At 42.3% G+C, this 13,214-nt stretch overlaps 1 protein-coding gene across 5 annotated transcripts in view; it reads left to right on the forward strand.

Moving 5' to 3' along the window:
• The first annotated feature begins 5,731 nt into the window (after nt 1–5,731).
• Nucleotides 5,732–13,214, forward strand: part of UBAP2 (ubiquitin associated protein 2) — a 101,207-nt gene continuing 93,724 nt past the window's right edge. For all 5 annotated transcript variants that reach the window (XM_070431339.1, XM_070431341.1, XM_070431343.1 and 2 more), the window contains exon 1: nt 5,732–5,810. The gene's annotated coding sequence lies outside the window, so the exon portion shown is untranslated. The remainder of the gene's footprint in view (nt 5,811–13,214) is intronic.

Genomic DNA, 13,214 nt, shown 5'->3' on the forward strand with positions numbered 1-13,214 from the left:
GTGGGGGAGAGACAAGCAAAAACACTAATAATGCTGGAGAAAATAAAGCACTGTGTGTGGAGACTTGGGATTGAATCCTGACTCAGTATGATTCTTTTAAGTTGTTAGTTTAATTAACACTTTATTTTCTTAAATTTTTTAAATTTTATTTTAGAGAGCGAGGAATGGAGAGGGAGAGAGAGAGAAAAAAACATCGATTTTTTGTTGCATTTATTTATGCATTCATTGGTTGTTTCTTGTGAATGTCCTGACCAGGGATTGAACCTGAAACCTTGGTGTATTGGGAAAACACTTTAAATAACTGAGCTACCCGGGCCAGGGCAAAAATTTAATTTCTCTATGCATTTAAAATGTACTCACTCTATAAAAGATGTATATACAATCATCTTTGAAGGAAACGTGTTAAGTAGGTCTTTGAAAAATTTTTAAAAATATATATTTTTATTGATTTCAGAGAGGTAGGAAAAGGGAGAGAGAGAGAGAATCATCAATGATGACAGAGAATCATTGATCGGCTGCCTCCTGCACGTGCCCCACTGGGGATCGAACCCACAATCCGGGCATGTGCCCTTGGCCGTAATCGAACCTGGGACCCTTCAGTCCACAGGCCGACACTCTATCCACTGAGCCAAACTGGCCAGAGCTTAAGTGAGGTCTTTGACCTTTAGGACCAATGAAAGTTGCATATTGGGTGGTGTGGGGTTCTATTCATCAGACAGTAATGGCCCTAGGTCTTTCTACTTCCGAAACTGGAATTACCAGAATGAAAATAATCTCTTCCGAAAAGAAAGAAGGCAATTCTTTGCCGGCCCCTATTCTTCATGCTTAATACAACTTTTAACATCCCATCTGTATTAATTTGCTAGTGTGTTCTAAGATAGCACCACAGACTGGAAACTTAACAGAAATCTCTTTCTCACAGTTCTGGAGGATAGATGTAGGAGATCAAGGCATTGGCAGGATTGTTTTTTTCCAGAGGCCTCTCTCCTTGGCTTGTAGATGGCCATCTTCTCCCTTTGTCTCTTTTTTTAATATATGTATTTTTTATTGATTTCAGAGAGGGAGGGAGAGAGAGAGATAAAAACATCAATGATGAAAGAGAACCATTAATCGGCTGCCTCCTGCATGCCCCCTTCTGGGGGATAGAGCCTGCAACCCGGGCATGAGCCCGAACGGGAATTGAACCATGACCTCCTGGTTCATAGGTTGATGCTCAACCACTGAGCCACGCCATGCTGGCTGGTCCTCCCTTTGTCTTCACATGGTCTTTCCTCTGATTCCCTTTGTCCTGACATCAGTCATATTGGATTATTATCTACCCCAATGACTTTATTAAACCTTAATTACCTCTTTAAATACTTTATCTCCAAACAGTCACCTTCTGCATTACTAGGGATTAGGACTTCAACATAAAAATCCTCCCCCGCCGCCCTGACCGGTGTGAGTTGGTTGGAGTGTCATCCTGTACACTAAAAGGTCTCGAGTTTGATTCCCAGTCAAGGCACATACCTAAGCTGAGGATTTGGTCCAGGGTTGGGGTGAGTATGTGAGGCAACCGAAAGATGTTTTTCACATCTCTCTCTCTCTTACCCTTACTCTCTATAAGATCATTTAAACATATCCTAGGGCCGTGGTCGGCAAACTGTGGCTCGAAAGCCACATGTGGCTCTTTGGCCCCTTGAGTGTGGCTCTTCCTAAGCCTTAGGAGTACCCCAATTAAGTTAATAACAATGTACCTACCTTTATAGTTTAAGTTTAAAAAACTTGGCTCTCAAAAGAAATTTCAGTCATTGTACTGTTGATATTTGGCTCTGTTGACTAATGAGTTTGCCGACCACTGTCCTAGGGTGAGGATTAAAAAAAAAGATTTTTTTTTTTTCAAATTGTAAGAAAAAGTTTATTTATAAATTTAGAGGTAGTAAAAGTGAGCCAGCTGGGCTGCAAAGGCTTGGCAAACAAGTTAAGGAGATAGAAGGTCCCTTGGAGCTTAGGAGAGGGAAAGGCAAAGGCAATGTGCCTAGGGGGAAGAAGAGGGGGAAAAGAAAGGTGCATGCATACTCCTCCGAGAGGGAGAGCCCGCTGAGGGGAACAAAAAGTAACCATAAACCATTTATCTAGAAATTTCAGAATATCACAGAAATTTCAGTATTGTCAAAAAGGATAAAATCTAAAACCAAAACCCAACACTATAACTGAACTAGAGGCCCAATGCACGAAATTCGTGCAAGAGTAGGCCTTCCTTCCCCTGGCTGCCGGCACTGGCTTCCCTCTGGCACCCAAGACCTGGGTTTCCATCGCAGCCCTGCTTTGTCTGGAAAGTCGTCTGATCTAATTAGCATATTATGCTTTTATTATTATAGATTCTTAACCTCCAGGCAATTCACTGGTATAGTTATTATTATCCCCATTTTGCAGATGAGAAAACTAAGTGGATGAGATAAAGTACCTTGCCTAAGGTCATACATTTAGATTCTTCTAGAATAGGGGTTGGCAAACTTTTGTGTAAAAGGCCAACATGTAAATATTTTAGGCTTTCTGGGCCACTTGGTCTCTGTAGAAACTCTGCTATTATATCATGAAGACAGCCATAGACAATACATAAATGAATAAACATGGCTGAGTTCCAACAGAACTTAATAATACTAAAAACTGAATTTCATATGTTTTGTGTGTCACAAAACATTTTTCTTTTGATTTTTCTTTAGCCATTTCTCTCTCTCAAATCAATCAATAAATCAATCAAAGAAATAATATATGCACCCTTTGTTCATTGCAGCATTATTTATGATAGACAAGATTTGGAAGCAGCCCAAGTGCCCATCAGTAGATGAATGGTTAAAAAAGCCATGGTACATTTACACAATGGAATACTACTTGGCCATAACACATAATGAAATCTTACCTTTAGCCACAGCATAGATGGACCTGGAAAGTATTATGCTAAGTGAAATAAGCCAGTCAGAGAAAGACAAATACTATATGGTTTTACTTATATGTGGAATCTAATGAATCGAATAAACAAACAAAATAGGAATAGACTCATATATTCAGAGAACAAACTAATGGCTGTCAGAGGGGAGAGGGTGGTGCGATGGATGAAAACGGTGAAAGGATTAAGGGGGAAAAAAAACCCAAGAAAAAAACAATTGTATAGACACAGATACAAACAACAGTATGGTGATTACCAGAGGGAAAGGGGATGGGGGAGTCAGGAGAGGGTAAAGGGGGAATAAATGGTGAAGAAAGGAGACATGACTTTGGGTGGTGAACACAACACAATATACAGATGATGTATTATAGAACAGTTCACCTGAAACCTCTATAATTTTATAAACCAATGTGACCCCAATAAATTCAATAAGGAAAAAACCCAACACCTCCATGTAAATAATTCAGACATTACAGATTAGATTGATTATAGTTCCTTTTGACTAGCACCCTCAATCACAAACCATTTTTCCCACTACTAACAAACAGTTACTGTTATCAGGTTTGTATATATCCTTTCAGAATTGTTTTCTTGTGTTCTTGCTATTAAGTTTTTACCTCTCAAGGGTAGTTTATCTTCAACTCTCCCACACATTTCTATAAAGCAGTACTACAAAGAGGAGGAAGACTGTACTGAGGAGACACAATCTTAGCTTACTGTCAAAAGGGAAGAGATAAGATACATCTACATATGAATAAGTTCTATTTATTAAAGGCACAGTCTGAGCATTCTTTGATCAATTTGGATGCGTTAACAAAGGCCTCACTTTAACTGGGCTGGACTGTTAAGGTTTAGATTGTTTTTATCAGGTAATTTAACCTATAACTAGTCTATTAGTAACTAGCAAGCTAGTAATTAGCATAGTGCCCTGCACAAAGATCAGTATGTTAATTCCCTACCCACCTTACTTAGACCTGTTGTGCCCAAATGGTACAAATGGGGTGTGAAAATAATTACGAATACTTATTGAGGATTTACCATGTGTGAAGCAGGTACTTTACAGATCTCATTTAATTTTCACCACCTGGTGAAGTAGTGTTATCACAAAGGTACACTTGAATTGAGAGGCCAGGCCTGCTGGACTCCAAAGGCATTGTATCTAATAGTCTGGGATTCTGCCTTTGAAGATCAAATAAGCCAGTAAATGAGGAAATACTTCAAACTGTAAAACATTGTACTATAATTATAAACCACTAGAGGCCCAGTGCACAAAATTCGTGCACTGAGGCGGGGGAAGGTCCCTCAGCCTGGATTGCAAGAGGGTGCAGGCCAGGCCGAGGGACCTGCCACTGGTGCATGATTGGGGCCAGGGAGGGATGCAGGAGGTTGGCTAGCCAGGAGGGACCGCAGGAGGGCTCCAGGGGGTGTCCAGCCCTTCTCGCTCAGTCCCAATCGGCTGGACCCCAGTAGCAAGCTAACCTACTGGTTGGAGCGTCTGCCCTCTGGTGGTCAGTGCACGTCATAGCGAGCAGTTGAGTGGCCTTAGTGTATCAACATATTACGCTTTGATTGGTTGAATGGGATGATGGGACACATAGCATATTAGGCTTTTATTATATAGGATTATCTCCTCCATTATTATTATTTTTAATTGACTTTAGGGGGGGGGAGGGCGGGTGGACAGTGAGAGAGGAAAACACCGGTTGCCTCCCCTCTGACGCCCGGGAATCAAACCCGGAACCTAGGTATGTGCCCTGACCAGAATCGAACCTCCACCTTCGGGTGCATAGGACCACGCTCCTACCAATGAAGCCACACGGGCCAGGGCTCCATCATTCTTAATTCGTAAAGTTAAAACAGGTAAGATAGTTTTGAGAGGATTATTCATTGTTTGGAAAGGGAAAATCTTGAGTATGAGGCAGGTAACAGCTGAACCTCTCTAACCCCTTTTTCATGCTTAAAACGGGGAAATCCCTTTATCGAAGGGCTTACATGACTTAATAACACTTGTATAAACGGCAGACATCGAGTAGGCGTTCAATAAGTGTTCATCTTTTCACGCAGAAGAGACTTGGGAATGAAGAATTTGATCCCACATTTAACAAGAAAGCCGCGAGACCCTCCGGTCCTGTGGAGGTTCCGTTTGAAGCCCGCTTGGTGCCGCCGGTACCGTGACTAGCCGTTGGCGTTTTCCCGCGCAGGGAGCGGGGAGGAGCGCGAGCTTGGGCTGTGGGTGTGGAAACCTCTCCCGCCGGGACTGTTCTCGCAGCAAGAACCACGTTCAGCCACCTGGCAGGAGGCACCCACTGGTCTAAGCCTCAAATGATAACCCTGTCCGCTTACCCATTCGGCCTTCGGCCTTCGCTGGGTAGTAAGTCTCAGCCGCATCGCCCGTGAACCTGCGGGGGAAGGGCAGCACGGGTGGGGCCTATGCCGCGCAGCACGCTGGGAGTCGTAGTCCCCTCCCGCAACGTTTGTTGCCTTGAGTGGTTGGAATGCATCACGTGATGCGAGCAGGGAAGCGACATGGGGCGGGGTTGACTTGTGAAGTCATCACCGCGCGACAACGAGCTGCAGTTGTGGGCATCCTGGGTGTTGTAGATAGTTCGCTCTTGATAACTCCTGTAAAATATCCTTTATGTGCTCCATCCCCGCGCCTCCCCTGGCCTCGGCGCTGGGGGCCGCAAAGGAAGCGATGCGCTCGCTCCACGGGCGGGCTGGTGAGCTGCGCATGGTGACTCCTCCATTGCCCGTGACGTAGAGGTCACGTGACGAGACGCGCTGCCTCTGCTGCCGCCGCCGCTTTGTAAGAGGCACATTGGCAGGTAACGAGCGGCGGCGGCGGCGGCGGCGGGTGCCGAGTCCAGCGAGAACAGCAGCGGTAATTGGCACCTTCTCTCTCTCCTTCCCAGTTCCAGGCCCTTCATCGCGCTTTTTAGTGTTGGGTTCAGGTCTTCTTTTCTTCAGTCCCGTTTATCCTGCCCCAGTGCCCACCCGTGAGGACCGGGCCGAGCTTCCTTCGTCGGCTTCAAGCGTCCTCCGTATGCCCAGGCCCGGGCGCCCTCCTTCCTCTCCCCATCCTGTTGCCCCGCGCTGCTTCCTGCCTACCCGGGGCCCGGTCGGCCCGGCCCCACCCAGCCTCAGGGGGCTCGTTCCCCTCCCCCCTTCAGGTTTCTGCCCTGGAGGGTGTGGTTTTCCCCTCCCACCTGAGTCCCTTCCTGTCCTCTGGAGCTCCCGCACCACGTTGGCGCTCCCCATCTTGACCATCTTTCCGTTTTCACGACAGTCGCTCGCTAGTCCTGGGACTGGACCTCTTAGAGCTAAACTTCTGCGCGCTCTAGCCGTTCCCGGCTTACTCGGAGGCATAGTTCAACTCCACTCCTTTTCATTCTGGAAGGCTTTGGTGACAGTCTCTTGGGACTCCGTTTTCTCAGTCTCAGTTCCTGTTGGCGCTTTGTAAACTAAAGCGCTTTCTGTTATAATATCAAAAATGCCTTAGTGCATTACATCTTTTTTGCCTCTGAATCACTTTCTCACTTGGCTGCCCCACCTTTCCCCGTGGGTTTTCAATCTAATTAATTGCCCAGGCATCTCAAGTGCCACCACTCTGGCCTCTTGTCCTTGTTTTCCCTGAGTTGATGCCATCATCATTCCTGTTATTTCCTGTTAGACATAGTCCTGCAGTTTACTACCACCTCCGTTGGATAGTGTTTCTACTTACGTCCAACGTATATTGTCTGCCAGTATTTAGGCTTACTGTCTTCTTCAGCACCTGTGTGTCCTAACAACTGAGAGCTTTTTAAGATCATCTTATTTGAAGGGCATATAATTAAACTTTTTGGTGAAGCCAGATCTTTTGTATTTTCTATTATGATAGTACTTTTTAAACCAAGAGGTATGCGAGTAGTGTGTTCCTCACTTTTTGCCATGAGATGTACATTTTGTGTGTGTGTCAGTTTGTCTAATAAAGGTGGTTGGAAATGGAGATAAGAGCTCTTATGTCCTAGGCATTGGGTTCCCAGATTGGGTTGGTTCCTGTCTGTCTCAGGAAGGGGAATAAATTTCACTGTCTTTATTTTTTTTTAATATATTTTATTGATTTTTTACAGAGGGGAAGGGAGAGGGATAGAGAGCTAGAAACATTGATGAGAGAGAAACATCGATCATCTGCCTCTTGCACACTCCCTACTGGGATGTGCCCGCAACCAAGGTACATGCCCTTGACCTGAATCGAACCTGGGACCCTTCAGTCCGCACGCGGACGCTCTATCCACTGAGCCAAACAGGTCAGGGCACTGTCTTTAGATGATAGGGTCTTCCAGTACACCACACCTCTTACCTTCCCGCAAGGACCCCTTGGCTTGGGCTATCCTCCCATTGCTGTGAAGGCTTCCCTTATCTGTCATTAGGCAGAAATGATTAGTTTCCCACACTCTTCTGCTCGCTTCCAGTGAGTTCCTCCAAATCGCCCCTCCCCCCCTTACAGCTAGTTGACATGTGTAATGAGATTTCTCCCCCTATCCTGCTTGTTTCCCACAGCTCTGATTTCCTCTTTTTGCTTCCTTGTTGCCTCTGACCTTCAATAATTAAGAAACGATTCAGAGAAGGGAGATTTGTGTTGAGATTGAAATGCGGCTGGAAATGGTGGCATGGGAATGAGGCCATGGGAAAGGTTTGTGGTAATTGCCTCTCTTGCCTGTTTCCTGCCGCTCTGGTTTCTTCTGGCCTCTCTGTCTTTAAATGTGGGCTGGACCAGCAGTAGTCACATGGAGCTGCCTTTAGGATAAGGCTGGAACAACAATAACACCTCTGCTTCCCTTTCCTGGCAACTGGTGCAGCCAGTGCGCTGCTCACCAGAGTGTCCCCTGGTTATTAGCCTGAGTGACTTTTATTGTTTGGAAAGGAATAGTAGAACATGAAGAAGAATAGGTTTACTTCAGTATGCGCTGTGTCTTGGTAGGAACTGGTTAATATCTCTACTGCCTTAAGTATAAACTGTATGTAGAAAATATAAAGCAGTCTTGAAGATTTGAACTGGTCTGAAGTGAAGCCTTTACTTTGTAAGGGTTAGTCTTTTTGTTTTAAGTATATTTTTATTGATTTTAGAGAGGAAGGAAGAGGGAGAGATAGAAACATCAATAATGAGAGAGAATCATTGATCAGCTGTCGCCTGCACGCCCCCCCACCCCCCATTGAGCCCACAACCCAGGCATGTGCTCCTGAACGGAATTGAACGAACGGGCTAGGGCTGTAAGGGTTAGTCTTGAAATGTTAATTTTGTACACCTTTTTAAAAAATGATGACTTTAAGATTTATTTTTGTTATAAGACACTTCCTTTTTGATGTAAGTTTATTGTGAAGGATTAATACCTGCTCAAAAGAAGCTGTCTGTGTGAATTCACAGACTGAAGTTCCTTTGCTTGTAAACATCTATCTTATTTTTCTTTGTGAGGTATCCTGTAGGTCAGCAAATACCAGTTAGCTCAGAGTTCTTAATTTGAGTAAATGGAGTGTCCTTTAAAAGTTGAGTGTAATGGCACCTGTGGTGTTGACTGATGAGGTGGTGAATCGATGATATATCTTAGAAGCAGCTGTTTTTTTTCTTTTCACCCCACCCCCACCCCCCAAAAAAGAAAGTGGAGATTTAAGTTGGAGGCAGAAAGAGGGAAGATTTATAGGAAATAATCACCATGTAAGCCTGTGGTAGGTTTTGAAGTAACTTGACCCAACTATCAAATAAATATGTAGGAATAAAATCCTTTTTTTTTCCTTTTTAACTCCAAGAACCAAATTAATCAGTTTTGTTTAGACAGTTATGCTGCATATCCTGATATTTCCCACTATTTTTTTTGTTTTCTTGACTTTTTTTTTTCAAAGATGCTGCATTCCTGTACTTTTTAAAGAAAGTATATTTTAGTTTTGAAATTTCTTCCCATGGGTTTTGCAGACAAAGTTTGTGAATTTCTGCCTGACATAGCATGTGTACGAGAGTGAATTTCAATTTTCAGGTAACTCATTTTCACACTGGGGTTATGAAGTACATGGAATTGGAACCCAGTTAATTTAACTGTGTGGAATTAATTTATGAAATTCGGCTTGGATTAAAGAGTAGATGTTTTATTTACAACTAGGCAGTGCACTCTACTTTTAAAAGTTGTTGGGAATTTGTTGCTTGGTTTTCTTCATTTGGAATCCTAAAAGTAATAGAACATATATTTGATTGGGTCTAAAACTTATCCCTTCCTCCTTTCTCTTCTATTTTTCTTTCTCTTTTTCAGTCCATTCTCTTTTCTTGCCTTCTTCTGTCCCTTCATCCCATATAAAAGCACTCTCAACACTGTCTTCAACTAGGAGATTGTAGGAGTTTTTATTCTACTTGCCACCATAATATGCTGCGTCCCAAGCAAGCAGATGAAAAAAAAAAACAAAACTTTGCAACCACATGGGCTTTTGGGGCAAGGTGTATAGTGCTGTCTGTATTGTGTGTGTGTGTCTACCCAAGTTGAATGTGTGTTCTTTGAAGGGTGGGGTTTTTCATTTGATAACAGTGTTTGGCATTGGCAAATCATTAAACGAGATAAATGGGCTTTAAAAATACAAATTTAACTGAAATAGGGTTTAGGAAATAAAAAAGAATGGCTTTAGGATTGATAGGTAAACCTAAGTTTAAATTGTTTTTTAGACCAAACCAATAGACGCCCCCCCCTTTTCTCAAATTAATTTACCAATTTCCAATTTAGAGTAGGTTTTTAAAAATTTATTTTAAAAAATATTTTTATTGATTTCAGAGTAGAAGGGAGAGATACAAACATCAGTGATGAGAGAGAATCATTGATTGACTGCCTCCTATACACCCCCTTCTGGGGATCTAGCCTGAAACCTGGGCACGTGCCCTGATTAGAATTGAACTGTGACCTCCTGGTTCATAGGTTGAAGCTCAACCACTGAGCCACACTGGTAGGGCTAGAGTAGGTTTTTGGGTCAGGTTGGCTGACACTATTTTACCTAACAAAATACACTTGAGAAAGTTTAGGGGGGGAAAAAAGTAAAAATAACTATTGGCTTAACATTTTAGTATAAATTCTTGCTCTCTTTTCTTTACATAAAGTATATACTTTTAAAAAAGTCATAGAAGAAGATGTATGCGATATAAAAACACATGTAGACTTTTCAGAAACAAGAATAAAATGACCAACCATTAGAAGGAAAGCATTACGGCTACCAAAAAGCCCCTCCCCTCCCTGTGTATTCCGTCTCCCAAAGCATTCCTTTCCCTCTTTTCCAGAGGTAACCATTACTCTGTATTTTGGGTTTATGATTTTTTAGAATTATTTTTAGTTCATATATGTGTATGTCCAAAAACTGTATATAGTGTATATTGCCCATTTTCAATCTTGATCTAAAGGGAATTTTATGATTCTTCTGATACTTTCACTCTTACATGTTCTATTTTCATTATTTCACTCTTAAATGTTTTAGATTCATCCATAGTTGACTCTTACAGCTATCAGTCACTGTCAGTAGTGTGGTAGTCCATTGTAAGGATATGCCGCATCCTATTATATTGTGATGGATCTTGTCTCATTTCCAGGTGTGTGTGTGTGTGTGTGTGATTACAGATTATAGTTGTCTCCTTATGAACATTTGCACGTTCTCTCTCCCACCAAAACAGATTTCTCAAGGTTATATATATAATTGGGAGTGGAAATTTGGGGCTGTGTGTGGGATATGTGTAACTTTACTAGGTAATCCCAAACTGTTTTCCATAGTGTTGTATAGTCATTCTTTATTAGGTTTCTCATCAGAACACCGAATATTGAGTGACTCTTTTCTCAGTTCTCTTAAGGTGTTACACAACTGGTATCATTCTAGAAGTCTAGGGAAAAGTTTAATTCATACATATAATGGATACCTTAGACATTGAAACTTAATTTTCAAGACTGAATAGTTAAGAGTCCCACATCCTTGACAACATTTGATAGTGCTTTAATTTTTAGTTTTAGCCAATTCTAGTGGGATGTTTTAGATACATCTTTTATGAATACTACACAGCTGCATTTTGCTTTGTTAATACAACCTACCAGCTTCTCCTTTAATTGGAGCATGAAGACCATTCACATTTATTGTAATTACGATATTTCTGCCATTCACATTTATTAGAATTATGGATATTTTAGATATATTTCTGCCATCATAGTCTTCGGCTTTCCTGGTCTTTATTGTTTTTCTGTCCTTTTTGCAGTTTTGATTTCTATTTGGTTTCCTCCAAGTTTTTTCTTTTTTTAAAAATATATTTTTATTGATTTCAGAGAGGAAGGGAGAGAGATAGAGAGACAGAAACATCAATGATGAGAGAGAATCATTATCCAGCTGTCTCCTGTATGCCCCCTGCTGGGAATTGAGCCTGCAACCTGGGCATGTGCCCTTGACCAGAATTGAACCCAGGACTCCAGTCTGCAGGCTGATGCTCTATTCACTGAGCCATACCAGCTAGGGCTCCTCCAACTTTTTAAAAAAATTTGATTTTAGAGAGGAGAGGGAAAGGGAGAGAAAGAGAAAGAAACATTGATTTGTTGTTCCACATATTTATCTATACATTGGTTGCTTCTTGTATATGCCCTGGCTGGGGATTGAAACCCCAACTTTGGCAAATCAGGAGGATGCTCTAACCAACTCAGCTACTGGCCAGGACTGGTTTCCTCCAACTTTTTAAGATTTTCAAATCTATAGAAGCTGAAAGAGTATAATAGGGAACACATGAATACCTACTTAACATTTTGTCACATTGTCTTTTCTCTATACTACACATGTTATCTTTTAAGGCTAAGTAAATCAAAAGTAAAGTGCGAACATCTTCATATTTATACCCAAACTAGAGGCCCAGTGCATGAAAATTCACGCACTGGCGGGGGTATCCCTCAGCTCGGCCTGCCTCCTCTCACAGTCCGGGAGCCCTCAGGGGCAGGAGGCGACGCCCCATCACACCTCTGCTGCTGCCACTGCTGGCAGCGCAAGCCTCAGCCGGCCCTGGTTACCTGAGCCTCAGGCAGCCCTGGGCAGCTGGGCAGCCGCCATCCGAGGCTTGCCTGTGCCTCAGGCGTTAGCTGGGCAGCCGCCATCCGAGGCTTGCCTGCTCCTCAGGCGTTGGCTGGGCAGCTACCATCTGAGGCTTGCCTGTGCCTCGGGCTGGCTCTGGGGGGCTGAGGGGACTGGGTGCCACCATCTTTGAGGGTGGGACAGTCAATTAGCATATCCCCTCCTTATTGGCTGTGGGAGCCACATCTTTGCAACACGTGAGGGTCAATTAGCATATTCCCTCTTTATTAGATGTTTCCTTTGTAAGCATCTGTTTACAATAAAGAGCTTCCCTTACAAATAACCACATAACATCACACTTAGGAAAATGAATAATTATTTAATAATATGTAATGTATAATACCTATAATTACATTTGGTATAAGTTTACATTCAGATTTTCCCAATTGTTTACAAAATTACCTTTTTTAGTCTCCCTGTCCAATCAGGGTTTCTGATTCACTCTATGCATTGTACTGAAGTGCAGAACTGAGTGATAATCTGTGTCTTAAATAATTACTTTTTCAGATGTAATTACCAGTTAGACGATCTGATAAGTAATACATAACTACTGCTATTACTTAGTTCAGTTACTTCTTGCCATTGTTGGGTATATTGTAATTTATTGTAGGATGAGTGTAACTTTCTTGGGCTGTTGGAAAGACTAAAAATATTCTATGTATCCAGTTAACTGCTGTGCACACCCCCTTTATCAGTTTTGAAACACTGGTTAACCATCCTTTTGATGTGTGAGAATGTGGATAGTGTTGGTCTGTGAACTGAAGGGTCCCAGTTTATTCTGGTCCCGGCGCATGCCTGGGTTGTGGGCTCAATCCCCGGTGGTGGGCTTGCAGGAGGCGGCCGATCGATGATTCTCTCTCATCATTGATATTTCAGTCTCCCTCTTCCTGCCTCTCTGAAATCAATAAAAATATATTTTTTAAAAAACTTTAAATAGCATAGTTTCATGGCATTTTATTTTTATAAAATGCTTAGAATGTAGGTTAATTCAGATTAGGTCTGAGTGATAGTTTTTTTTCTTTTTTGTTAATATATGCTGTACAAGTGTTTACTTGAACAAAGATTCATTGTTGAAACTTGTTAGCACCTGTTAGATGTTACAAATACAGATGAATAATGTAATCAATAATGAAAAAAATCAATGGAATAAAATATCCTAGGGTAAGGATTTAAATTACACAACATACTT

This window comes from Myotis yumanensis, unplaced genomic scaffold, assembly GCF_028538775.1.
Source record: "Myotis yumanensis isolate MYYU_CA2020_CCGP unplaced genomic scaffold, mMyoYum1.0.hap1 SCAF_12, whole genome shotgun sequence".
Lineage (NCBI taxonomy): Eukaryota > Metazoa > Chordata > Mammalia > Chiroptera > Vespertilionidae > Myotis > Myotis yumanensis.